At 44.8% G+C, this 12,431-nt stretch overlaps 1 long non-coding RNA gene across 2 annotated transcripts in view; it reads right to left on the bottom strand.

Moving 5' to 3' along the window:
• LOC105714251 (uncharacterized) overlaps nt 1–8,437 on the bottom strand; it is a 99,489-nt gene extending 91,052 nt beyond the window's left edge. The window contains exon 1 of one of the 2 annotated variants that reach the window (XR_001106774.2): nt 8,352–8,437. This is a non-coding gene — a long non-coding RNA (uncharacterized LOC105714251). Of the gene's footprint in view, nt 1–2,317; nt 2,673–8,351 lie in introns of those variants that run through there. The other variant, XR_010338156.1, reaches the window with a different exon arrangement.
• Nucleotides 8,438–12,431: the final 3,994 nt, after the last annotated feature.

Here is a 12,431-nt window from a genome sequence, read left to right as displayed (position 1 = left end):
GGAGGTTGCGGTGAGCCGAGATCGCGCCATTGCACTCCAGCCTGGGTAACAAGAGTGAAACTCCGTCTCAAAAAAATAAAATAAAATAATAATAATAATAATAATAGGCCGGGCGTGGTGGTTCATACCTGTAATCCCAGCACTTTGGGAGGCCAAGGCGGGTGGATCACTTGAGGTCATGAGTTCGAGACCAGCCTGGCCAACATAGTGAAACCCCGTCTCTACTAAAAATACAAAAAATTAGCTGGGCATGGTGGCGCGTGCCTGTAATCCCAGCTACTCAGGAGGCTGAGGCAGGAGAATTGCCTGAACCCAGGAGGCGGAGGTTGCGGTGAGCCAAGATCGAGCCATTGCACTCCAGCCTGCATAACAAGAGTGAAACTCCGTCTCAAAAAAAAAAAAAAACCCACTAAGTAAACCGATATTATGATGAGTTGTTGTTAAGCAACAAAATCTGAGTACAGATGGGCTCTTCATGAGTTCATTCATTCCATGAACATTTATTAAATATCTTGTTTTCAAGTAGTGCCCCAATAGTTGCTGGGGGTACAATGATTAATATACATTACTGCCTGCAATTAATGAATCACTTCCTCCAACCACTCTAAATGAGATGAATAACAAGATCTACTTAAAGGAAAGGAAGACTCAAAGAGGCCACTTTTCAGCTGGCTTTTAAAGGAAAACTAGCAACTTGCCAGGTAGACAGGCATGAACATCAGAAATAGAACAAACAGCATGTGCAAAAGCATAGATGCAGGAAAGAACTCAAGGAATGTTCTAGGAATGGAAAATAGTTTAGGACAGATGGAGTGTGGGGAGGAAATGGCAGATGATAGAGCATAGAAAACAGATTGAAGGCAAATAATGAAGGGTCTCACGTTGTAAATCATGCTTAGGGATTTGAATGCCTCTTGTAGGCAGTGGAGAGCTACAAATCGTTTTTAAGTAAGAAATGGCATGATTAAATCTGCATTTTAGGAAAAGAAAAGCTGATGACAAGTGGAAGATGGATTAGAGGCAAGAGTAGAATCAGGGAGATCAGATGGGAGGCTATTACTACAATCCTAAAGGGGGATTAAAGAACCAGAAGCATCAGGTAGTAAATGTGGGGAAGAGGAGATGTCTATGATAGATGTTTCAGAGAAAGGAAAGACTCAGCAGAGCTTTGATGACCAACTAAATATGAGCTGCGAGGGTGATAAAAGTCATGCAGGAGAATCGGGGACACTGCCAAGACTTCTACTTCAGAATCCTAGAGGAATGGTAAATATATTCATTAGGGTGGGAAAGCAGAAAAGCAGATGGGAGAGGAATAACACATGTTTCATATGAAAGGCACCTATGGGACATCCAGAGGGAGATGTCCAGCAGGCAATTAACAAACACAGATCTGCAATCTGACTTGAGGGATGGCAGTGGGAACGGGAAACAACGATGTGAGGGTTGAGGGGTCTGAAGAGTCTGAAGAACGTGGGGCAGTGGGAGGGGGACAGTTCAAGACATCCAAGTGACAGAAAATGCAGACCTTTCGAGAAAAAGATGAAGAGAAAAAGCTAATGAATAGCAGGATCTTGAGGGGCTAAGGGAAGCTGCAGCACTGAACAGCAGCAACTGTCCTTGGAGATGGAAGAAGGGAGGGGGAGAATCATTTGGGAAGCATAGATCACAAATTGAGAAAGTATAGATATCCATCAATTTTGCCACATTCTTTCCTACAGATGAGTCATCACTGAGCTCTTCCCTATGGTTCCTCTCAGTCTAGAGGGGTCCTGAGTGGAGGCCACATATGGACATAGTATCTATGTCCATAAAAGCACACTTTCTTCAAGTCCCTTTTCTGCCACCTGCTGCAGCAAAGGTGTGTATCACCAACTTCCACACTCAGGCCACATGTTTAAAATATGCTTATAGTTAATTTACTACATCTTCCAAACAGACTGTCTCCACGTTTTCAGTTACTAAAAAGGAGTTGTTGTTTTTTTTTAATAAACCCAAAGTGGGCGAAAATTTCATAACAGAACACAAAAAACAATAGCCATTTTAAAAGGCAAAAATTGATCACTAGACTTGCACGTTATCAAAAGATTCCATTAAGACAGTAAAAGGCAAACCACAGACTGGGAGAAAACATTTGTAACATATATATCTGACAAATGACTCATAGGCAGGATATAAAAGAACTTTTACAAGAAAAAACAACCAACAAAAAAAAAACCAACTCAAAAATGGGTAAAAGATTTGAAAAGTCACTTCTCAAAAGGATATATCCCAATACCAATCAGTATATGAAATAGTGTTCAACATCATTACTTACCAGGAAATATAAATTAAAAGCACGAGGACCACCTCACATCCATCAGGATGGCTACTATCAAAAGACAGAAAATAAAGTGTTGGTGAGGATGTGGAGAAACTGAAGGCTGAGGCAGGAGGATCACTCGAGGCTAGGCATTTGAGATCAGCCTGGGCAATACGGCAAGAAAAAAAAAATTAATTGGCTAGTCATAGTGTCACATGCCTGTAGTCCCAGCTACTTGGGAGGCTAAAGCGAGCTATGATAACACCGCTACACTCCAGCCTGGGCAACAGAGTGAAATCCTATCTTTATTTTTTTTTATTATTATTTTTTTGAGACCGAGTCTCACTCTGTCACCCAGGCTGGAGTGCAGGCTCCGCCTCCCACGTTCAAGTGATTCTCCTGCCTCAGCCTCCCCAGAAGCTGGGATTACAGGCACCCACCACGACGCCCGGCTAATTTTTGTATTTTTAGTAGAGACAGGGTTTCACCACGTTGGCCAGGCTGGTCTGTAACTCCTGACCTCAAGTGATCTCCTGCCTCGGCCTCCCAATGTGCTGGGATTACAGGCGTGAGCCCCGTGCCTGGCCAACCCTGTCTTTAAAAACGTTTTAGCCGGGCGCGGTGGCTCATGCCTGTAATCCCAGCACTTTGGGAGGCCAAGGCGGGTGGATCAGGAGGTCAAGAGATCGAGACCATCCTGGTCAACATGGTGAAACCTCGTCTCTACTAAAAATACAGAAAATTAGCTGGGCACAGTGGCACGTGCCTGTAATCCCAGCTACTCCGGAGGCTGAAGCAGGAGAATTGCCTGAACCCAGGAGGCGGAGGTAGCAGTGAGCCAAGATCGCGCCATTGCACTCCAGCCTGGGTAACAAGAGCTAAACTCCGTCTCAAAAAAAAACGTTTTAAATAAGGCCAGGTGCATTGACTCACGCCTGTAATCCCAGCACTTTGGGAGGCAGAGACGGGTGGATCACCTGAGGTCCGGAGTTCCAGACCAGCCTGGCCAACATGGTGAAACCCCGTCTCTACTAAAAATACAAAAATTAGGCCGGGCACGGACCCAGCACTTTGGGAGGCCAAGATGGGCAGATCACCTGAGGTCGGGAGTTCAAGACCAGACTGATCAACATGGAGAAATCCCGTCTCTACTAAAAGCACAAAAATTAGCTGGGCATGGTGGCGCATGCCTGTAATCCCAGCTACTTGGGAGGCTGAGGCAGGAGAATCACTTGAACCCGGCAGGCGGAGGTTGTGGTGAGCCAAGATCGCGCCGTTGCACTCCAGCCTAGGCAATAAGAGCGAAACCCTGTCTCAAAAAAAATGAAAAAAATAAATTAAAAAAATTGAGATTCCTCCCTTGGATCCCCTCCCAAGGCAGCATGGGAGCTCAAAAAATAACAAATAATAATAAAAAAATTAGCCAGGCATGGTGGTGGGCGCCTATAATCCCAGCTACTGGGGAGGCTGAGGCAGGAGGATCACTTGAACCCAGGAGACGGAGGTTGCAGTGAGCAGAGATTGTGCCACTGTACTCCAGCCTGGACAAAGAGGAAAACTTGTCCGTCTCAAAAAAAAAAAAAAGAAAAGAAAAAAGGAAAAAAAAACCTTTTAAATAAAAATAAAAAGAGAATTACCATATGACCTAGCAATTCCACTTCTGAGTATATGCCCAAAAGAACTGAAAGGACTTGAAGAGGCTATCTGTACATTTATGGTTCACAGCAGCGTTAGTCACAATAGCCAAAAGGTGAAAACCCAAGTGTCCACTGACAGATGAATGGATTAACAAAATGTAGCAGATACATACAATAGATTATTTATCCTTGAAACTGAAGTTAAATGCATGCTACAGCATAGCTAAACCTTGAGGACATTATCTAAGTGAAATAAGCCAGTTACAAAAGGCAAACGCTGTCTGATCTAGCTTATATGAGGTATATAGCCAAACCCTTAGACGCAGAAGGTAGAATAGTGGTTGCCAGTGGCTAAGGAAGGGGGAATTGGGTAATTACTGTTTAATGGGTACAGTTTCAGGTTTGCAAAATGAAGAGTTCTGGAGATGAGTGGTGGTGATGGTTAGACAACTTCCGTGTACTTAATGTTACCAACTGTACACTCAAAAATGGTTGGCCGGGCCAAGTGGCTCACGCCTGTAATCCCAACACTTAGGGAGGCCGAGGCAGGTGAATCACCTGAGGTCAGGACTTCAAGACCAGCCTGGCCAACACCGTGAGACCCCTGTCTCTACAAACAATACAAAAAATTAACAGGGCGTGGTGGTACACGCCTGTAATCCCAGCTACTCAGGAGGCTGAGGCAGGAGAATTGCTTGAACCCGGGAGGCAGAGGCTACAGTGAGCCGAGATCGCACCACCGTGCTCCAGCCTGGGCAAGAGACTCTCTCAAAAAAACAAAAAAAAAAAGGTTAAGATGGTAAATTCTAAATATGTATATTTTCCCACAATTAGAATAAAATACGTTTTTTAAAAACCCACAGAAAGATACCACTGTACACCCACCAAAATAGCTGAAACTTAAGAGACAGATAAAACCAAGTGTTAATTAAAGTGCAGAGTCACTGACTGGAAAACTCATACACTACTGGGGAAATTTAAGTGCGTACAACCCCTTTGGGATACTGTTTGGCAAGATCTACTAAAGCTAAATGCATACCTAACCCTATGACCGTACAATTCCACTCCTTAAGTGTATGTTCAGAGAAATGATTGCGCATGTGCACCAAAAGACATAAGCAAGAATGTTCATGGCTGCTTTATTTGTATTAGCACCACTGAAAACAATCCAAAGAGCCAACAGGGAAATGGAGAAACAAACTGCACTATAGGCATACCATGGAATGACTCTCAGCAAGAGATTAGAACTACTAATATGCACAAACTTGTGGATGAGCCGGGCGCAGTGGCTCACGCCTGTAATCCCAGCACTTTGGGAGGCCGAGGCGGGTGGATCACGAGGTCAAGAGATCGAGACCATCCTGATCAACACGGTGAAACCCCGTCTCTACTAATACAAAAAAAATTAGCTGGGCATGGTGGCACGTGCCTGTAATCCCAGCTACTCAGGAGGCTGAGGCAGGAGAATTGCCTGAACCCAGGAGGCGGAGGTTGCTGAGAGCCGAGATTGCGCCATTGCACTCCAGCCTGGGTAACGAGCGAAACTCCGTCTCAAAACAAACAAACAAACAAACAAAAAAACTTGTGGATGAATCTCAGACTTTATGTCATATCTGTGAGATTCTAGTGCCTGTCTATGTGTGATAAAAGACACACACACGAGTTCCTACTATATGATACTATTTATATGGAGCTTATAAGACAAAACTAGCAGATGGAGTTTTCAAAAATCACAACGTGGTTACCTTTATGTTGGAGGTAAGATGAATTCTGAACAGAAGTGGCAAGAGGAAATCTTCTGGAGTGCTGGAAATCTACATCTTGATTCAGGTGATGGTCACATAGTATATATGCATGCAAAATTTCACTGAGCAGTACACTTTATTTATTTATTTTTCTTTTTGGAGACAGGGTCTCATTCTGTCATCCAGGCTGGAGTGCAGTGGTGTGATCTCGGCTCACTGCAACCTCCACCTCCTGGGTTCAAGTGATTCTCACTGAGCAGTACACTTTAGACCAGTACCTTACACACTTGATTATGTATGTTACATGTTAAAAGTCAAATATCTCGAAAGCACCTAATGGCTCTACAACGAGTATACTGTAATTCAAAAAAGGAGTAAAATATCAATCTTGCTGTTTTCCTTTTTGACTGAGATGAGACTCTGTTCCTGTTAGATATGTGGAGGGGTAGTTACATCCCAATTTCCCGAGTCAGATAATGAATTCAAGTCTCATGCAGTGCAAACTTATGTGTTCCAAAATGTTCCAGAGCTTTCCTGAAGCCTCTCCTTATCCACGCATTCTTTAAAGAACACTTCAATATTTAGTGTAATCTATACTTTGAGTCTGAGCTCCCAATTTGCTTTCTACTGTTAAGTGTGCAATTTATTTATTTTTTTAACTTTCTTTTTTTTGAGATGGGATCTTACTATCACATCCAGGCTGGTGTGCAGTGGTGTGATCATGGTTCACTGCAGCCTCGACCTCCCAGGCTCAAGGGATGCTCCTACCTCACCCTCCCAAGTGGGTGGGACTAGCGGTACACATAGCAACAAGTGCACATCACCATGCCTGGCTAGTTTTTGTAATTTTTTTGTAGAGACAGGGTGTTGCCATGTTGTCTAGGTTGGTCTTGAACTCCCGGGCTCAAGTGATCCTCCCATCTCGGCTTCCCAAAGTGCTAGGATTCCAGGCTTGAGCCACTGCACCCAGTTTCAATTTATTTTTTAAGCTTCAAGAACAGCATCCAAGTTTATTTAACATCCTCATTAGCAGGGGCAAAACAAATCCCTCCTCAGCTGTAAAGGCAGAATGTCACATTCCAACATTGTGATAATTGTGCACCCACCCCACCCCTTGCATCCCCAACAAAGAGAAAGCTTCATTCTCTTGAGCAGCCATTTTGATGCCTGACCCTTAACACAGCCAACACAGTAACTTTAGCATCTCTGTTAAAGTACCAAGAGCAGCTGGGCGCGGTGACTCACGCCTATAATCCCAACACGTTGGGAGACTGAGGTGGGTGGATCACCTGAGGTCAGGAGTTTGAGACTAGCCTGGCCAACATGGCAAAAACCCGTCTCTACTAAAAATACAAAAATTAATCATATGTGATGGCATTTAACCAGGCTGGTTAAATGTAAAAAAAATTTTAAGTTGATACAGCTGCTCAGGGGGCTGAGGCAGGGGAATAACTTAAACCCAGGAAGCGGAGGTTGCACGGAGCCAATATTGTGCCACTGCACTCCAGCCTGGGTGACAGAGCAAGACTCCATGTCAAAAAAAAAAAAAACAAACAAAAACATCAATAGCTATGACCCACCATTCCCAGGAAAAGAAAGTAAAAGCCAACAAAGGTAAACGTTTTCTTCCCTTTGTCGTCTTCTGCCCTTCATCATAAAGAGTTGCTCAGCTGTTGAAAAAGACGGTAATATGCAAAATGTTTACATTTTCATGAGAATCAAAGGCAAATTCTTTTGAACTGTGTCACAATGAATAACATTACAAACGTCTCTCATTGGCACATAACTCGTCCTTATTTTAGTCAAGCAGGCAAATTAGTGGGCCTGTAAAAACGGCAAGGTAGGAGGAGAAAAATCATCCAAGGGTTAATAACAGAAGGGCTTGGTTTAGAAGAAGCCTCCTGATGCATCTGTATTCTGATCAGTGTTACGTCATTTGTGTTAGTCAATTCAACAGTGAGATGCAGTTTTATTAAAAGCTGATACTGGGCTGGGTGCAGTGGCTCATGTCTGTAGTACCAACACTGTGGGAGACCGAGGTCGGTGGATCACCTGAGCCCAGGAGTTCAAGACCAGCCTGGACAATATGGCGGAACCCTGTCTCTACAGAAACGACCCCGGAGTGCTAGTGCACACCTGTAGTCCCAGCTACTCAGGAGGCTGAGGTGGGAGGATCACTTGAGCCCAGGAGGTTGTAGTGAGCTGAGATCGTGCCATTGCCCTCCATCATCTGGGTGACAAAGCCAAATCCTGTCTCAGAAAAAATTTTTTAAGCTGATATTGTGATTCATCCAGGTGACTCTGTTAACATTATCCCAAATGAAATTATTCAGAACAATTGGCAATTTTATATAGTTTCAGGTAAAGTGTTTTGAAAAGCAAATATCAAACTGGTTAAATGCAAAGCCACAGGGTCACAATGGAAAAACAACTCTTTTAGAACAGTAAAAAATCATGTAATATAATGACACACAGTATTTCTATTTAAATACATCGTCAGAAATAGATGGGTGGACCCGGTTTCTCCTCAGAGGTTACGTCAAAATACATTTCACTTCATAGAAGTTTATATAAGTGTCAAAATATTGAACATAAGAGCAAATGGGTTAGTACTAGTGGAATGCAATAATTACAAAGCTGGATAGATGGATTAATTGTCCTACATACCTGTGGCTTTTCAGATTCCTGCGCTTGCTTACTCATGTACATTGGACTCTTTCAGAAACCACTTCTGGAAGCTCCCGGTTTGGCTTCCACACTGCCACCTGTAGACATAAGAGAGAAATAAATCATGTATTATTCGTCAACAATCCATCTTTTCTAGGCATCTAACAGGGACATTTGGGGACAAAGTGGCAAAATATTTGCTCCAAAAGACAAAAATGTTCTTTCTCCTCTGTGTGGAAAATTTTTAAGGCGTCCTTCTCCCCAGCAGTATAATTTGACTAGAAATTGAAACATGTAAGTCTCGGATCATCAGCTATGCACCACTCTGATCGGATCATTGAAGAGATGGAGTCGCAGAACTCAACTTACAGCCATTTCAAGACCTGTCGTTTAAAATTAGAAGAAAACTTCACCACTTTGTTCATCTGGTAATTCAGAATTCTGTAAACTGACACAAAGAAAGATCAGGGGAAATTCAGGCGAAGGTTACTTTACCACAGGTTGTAGGTTGTCTATTTTAAATAACAATTCTAACCTGAAGTACAGTTTAGTCCAATCCAAACGGCAGTTTGGTGGGATATTTTCATCAGAATGCCCTACCCTTGATTTGAATATGAATGATTTCGGAAGGGTCTTTCTGAAACCCCACGGATTTTAATACAGGTAGGTCCTTTTTTCCAAAAAAAAAAAAAGGGAACAAACAGGAATAAAAATTCAGGAGCAACTATCAGCAAGTCCAAGCAGCCATGAGACGTGCGCGTGTGTGTGTGTGAGAGAGAGAGAAAGAGAGAGACCGACCGACACACACTTGAGATTCTGGAGTTAATTGCGAAGAACAAACCGCGCCGCGAAGCTTTTTTACCTCCTCCAATTCCCACAGACTATCTAAGACAAGTATTCCCCGCTCCATCACCTTTAGCCAAAGACACAAGCACCACCACCTACACCTACCTATGCGAGACAGCGCCAAAAGCCACCGAGCGAGCACGCCAGCCAGGCCCGCTACCCCGCAAACCTGGGAGCTTCTTTATCCCCAGCAGAGATCCGCCCCACTTACACGTAATTTACATTAACGCCTCGAAAGCCTGATTTGGTTCACGGAATTGCAGCAAATACAAGAAAATCAAGTCTCCTTGAGACACTCTCCTCCTCCCTAGGAGAGACAGTCACACGCAACACTCTCCCTTCCCTCTCAACCCCGAACAGGCGCTGGACTATCCCAAGAGGGTCTTTGGGAACCCGCCAGAGACCATATTGCTCCCACGTGCCTCCATTAAACCCTCGTCCAAACGTGCACAAGGCGCCAAGGGAATGTGCAGAATCAGCCTCCAGAGTAAGTTCAGCAAACCCATTCCCTACCCCCGAGAGCGCGAGGGAGCACCCTGACGCAAGCCCCGGCCCCGACAGACAATACTCAAGCAACTCCAGTCTTTCGCGCACACGCCCCGACCCGTCCAGCCACCACTGTCTCCTCCCATGGTCCCTACGGTCTTCGGGCCGGGAGCAGGGGACGTCCTGACGGTTGCTGGGTGTGGGCTGCGAAGAGAAGGGCAACCTGCACACACCACCGATACTGCGGGCCGGGTGGGAGATCTCAGTTCTCCAAAGCCCCACCGGTACTCGGCTCCTCAGAAGGGATGGGGTGGGGACAGTGGGACCGAAACAGTGAACCCTAAGGGAGGCAGCTTTTCAGCACCTCTCCCCCACCTAGGCACAGAAGCGCGCACACCACGGGGCCATGCACCTTCCTTCTGCCCCTGGACCTGCCCAGCCCTTGCCCCCAAGCGCAGTGGCCTAGAAGAGCGGGTAGCCGGCCCGCGGTGGCCGGGGCAGCGGGCAGAGCGCCGCGCTCGGGGGTGCCCACCTGCGCGCAGGGTCGTCGCTGCTGCTGGTGCGCCCGCCGCTGTGCAGTTTCCAGCTGCAGGAGGAGAAGGAGGCGCGGCGGCGGAGCCCCGGACTCCACGCGCCTACTCGCGCCCGGGAGCGGCGGTCCTCATTTCCCTTCGTCCAGGCTGGCGAGCCACCCACCTAGCCCGCAGGTTCTGCTAGTCCCGCCGCCCGGCAGAGCCTAAGCTATCCTCTCCGCCCCTTTCCCGCCGCCCCGCGCTGCGCCGCGCTGCGCTCCGCTCCGCCCCCTACCCGCCCATCCCTACTGGGGCCCTACCGGGGGCTGCGGGCGCCGCGCCTCGTGCCGCAGATTTCGGGTTCTTGGGTCTATGGCAATAGAAAGGGGGTGGGAGGGCCAGGGGTGCGGCCCTGGGGTCCGCCCCCAACCCCGCTCTCCCAACCCGTTCCCCACTCCGGGGGCCCGAGGCGGCCGCCCGTGGCTAAGGGTGTGGGCACCGCGCACTCTGCCCCCGCTCTTCCGGCGTCTCCCCGCAGGGCACCTTCCATGGCCCCGAGGGTGCCTCGTGTCTTAGAGGGAAGGGGGTTGGTGAAGCGGGGTGGAGTGAGCTTGAGAGTGGAGGCGAAGAAATTACCATGTGAATTGCCAGGGGATGCAAGTTGCTGCCTGTGTCCTGTTTCTGTTACATTTAACTACCTGGATGTGCTGCTTTCCTTGCTACAACCTCAGTAATATTCAGAAGCATGAATATGATTTCCAAGTTAATTGGTTGTAGGGTGGTTGGATTTTTTTTTTAAATGTAATGATAGCAGAAGACAACAGATTCATTCTTTTTAAAAAGTTACTTTGCATATATGTATAATATATAAAGCCACATTTCTAATTTAAAAAATAGCAAAATATAAGTAACAGAACAGCTGTGTTTTACAGAAACAGATCCAGTGTGTATGTGTTATTTAAACCCACTGTAATTCTATTAATTGGTTCGTTTTAAAGTGTATTTTAGGTATTTCTTAAGACGAACTCAGAATTTAGGGATTAGAAACCCCTGAGTTTTAATTTGGCTTTTTGTCATAGTTCTAAAATGTCAATTTCATGGAAATTACTAAATGGGGTTGTTTAGAAAAACGGATTCTTTTTCTTCCAGGTTGGCAGCATTTTTAGATTTGGCAAAGGACACATTTTTTTAAGTTAAGAAATAATACAATTCTCATTCATTTTTGATGATGGAATATCTGGTCTGGTAGCTTTTTCTTTCGCGTTTCTCTCTTTGAGGCAAACTTCCTTTCTGTTTCTTCTTACACGTTCTTCTTCCAAAATTTCCCCTAAATATAGGCAGTTGAAGCAGTGATTTTTGAGCCTTTGTTTTCGTAAATGAGATGGAAAATTAATTATAATCCATTATCAATATCCATCCCAGACTCATGATACTACATTTCACACTGATTAACCCTATTTTTCAACTCTGCTTTTAGTCATTTCACCTAACACTTGAGAACCAAGAGTTTTTTAAGTTTCATCCTTATAAGAATGAAATGCACCTCTTTAATTAACATTTTGAACCAAAATTAAATTCATTAAATTCACTAATGGAAAGTACATTAGTACAGTATGTGTTGCTGGGTAAATGAGGACAATGTGCGTGATAAACAGTGCCGAAGAAAAGACTCTGAAGCAAAGAAAACAGTCCTTAGAAAAACTGATGATCCCCTTTTCGAGGGAAGGATGACAAATGCCAGTAATTATGCAAAGAATGACTCCTGCCTCTCTTCTCTTTGCTTTGGTTTTGTGGGTAGGCCTGCATTTATCTCTCTTGATCATCATAATAAAAGTAAAGTAATTCAGCATTCCAGTGACACTGCTTAGTAAATTAGCAATTTGAAATGCTTTTATTACCTAATTAATCCAAGCTAATGCTTCGATAAATCCAGTTTTACTCTTACATTTTTTGTACCTCCAGAGAAACACTTGCATAAAAGAAAAACAGCTAAGGCAAGCTCTAAAACAATTGCTAGCCAGATTCTTTGGGTGTTATGTGTGTAGCAATAGAGTTGATATTAAGTGACCTTTGAGTCTTAAATTATATATCGGATATTGGTTCTGAGTTGCGCATTGGCTTCTTCTTTAGTGAGTTCTTGTGTTTGCTTTGCCGTTTATTCCCCAGAAGCATGCTTCATTTCTTCCTTTCTGCCTTATTGAATCTACCTTTGCCTAAACTATGTTCATTGAACTCT

The sequence above is a fragment of the Aotus nancymaae genome, unplaced genomic scaffold, assembly GCF_030222135.1.
Source record: "Aotus nancymaae isolate 86718 unplaced genomic scaffold, 86718_ANA_hifiasm-v0.15.2.pri h1tg000058l, whole genome shotgun sequence".
Classification (NCBI taxonomy): Eukaryota; Metazoa; Chordata; class Mammalia; order Primates; family Aotidae; genus Aotus; species Aotus nancymaae.
This window is presented reverse-complemented; position numbering and strand designations above follow the sequence as displayed.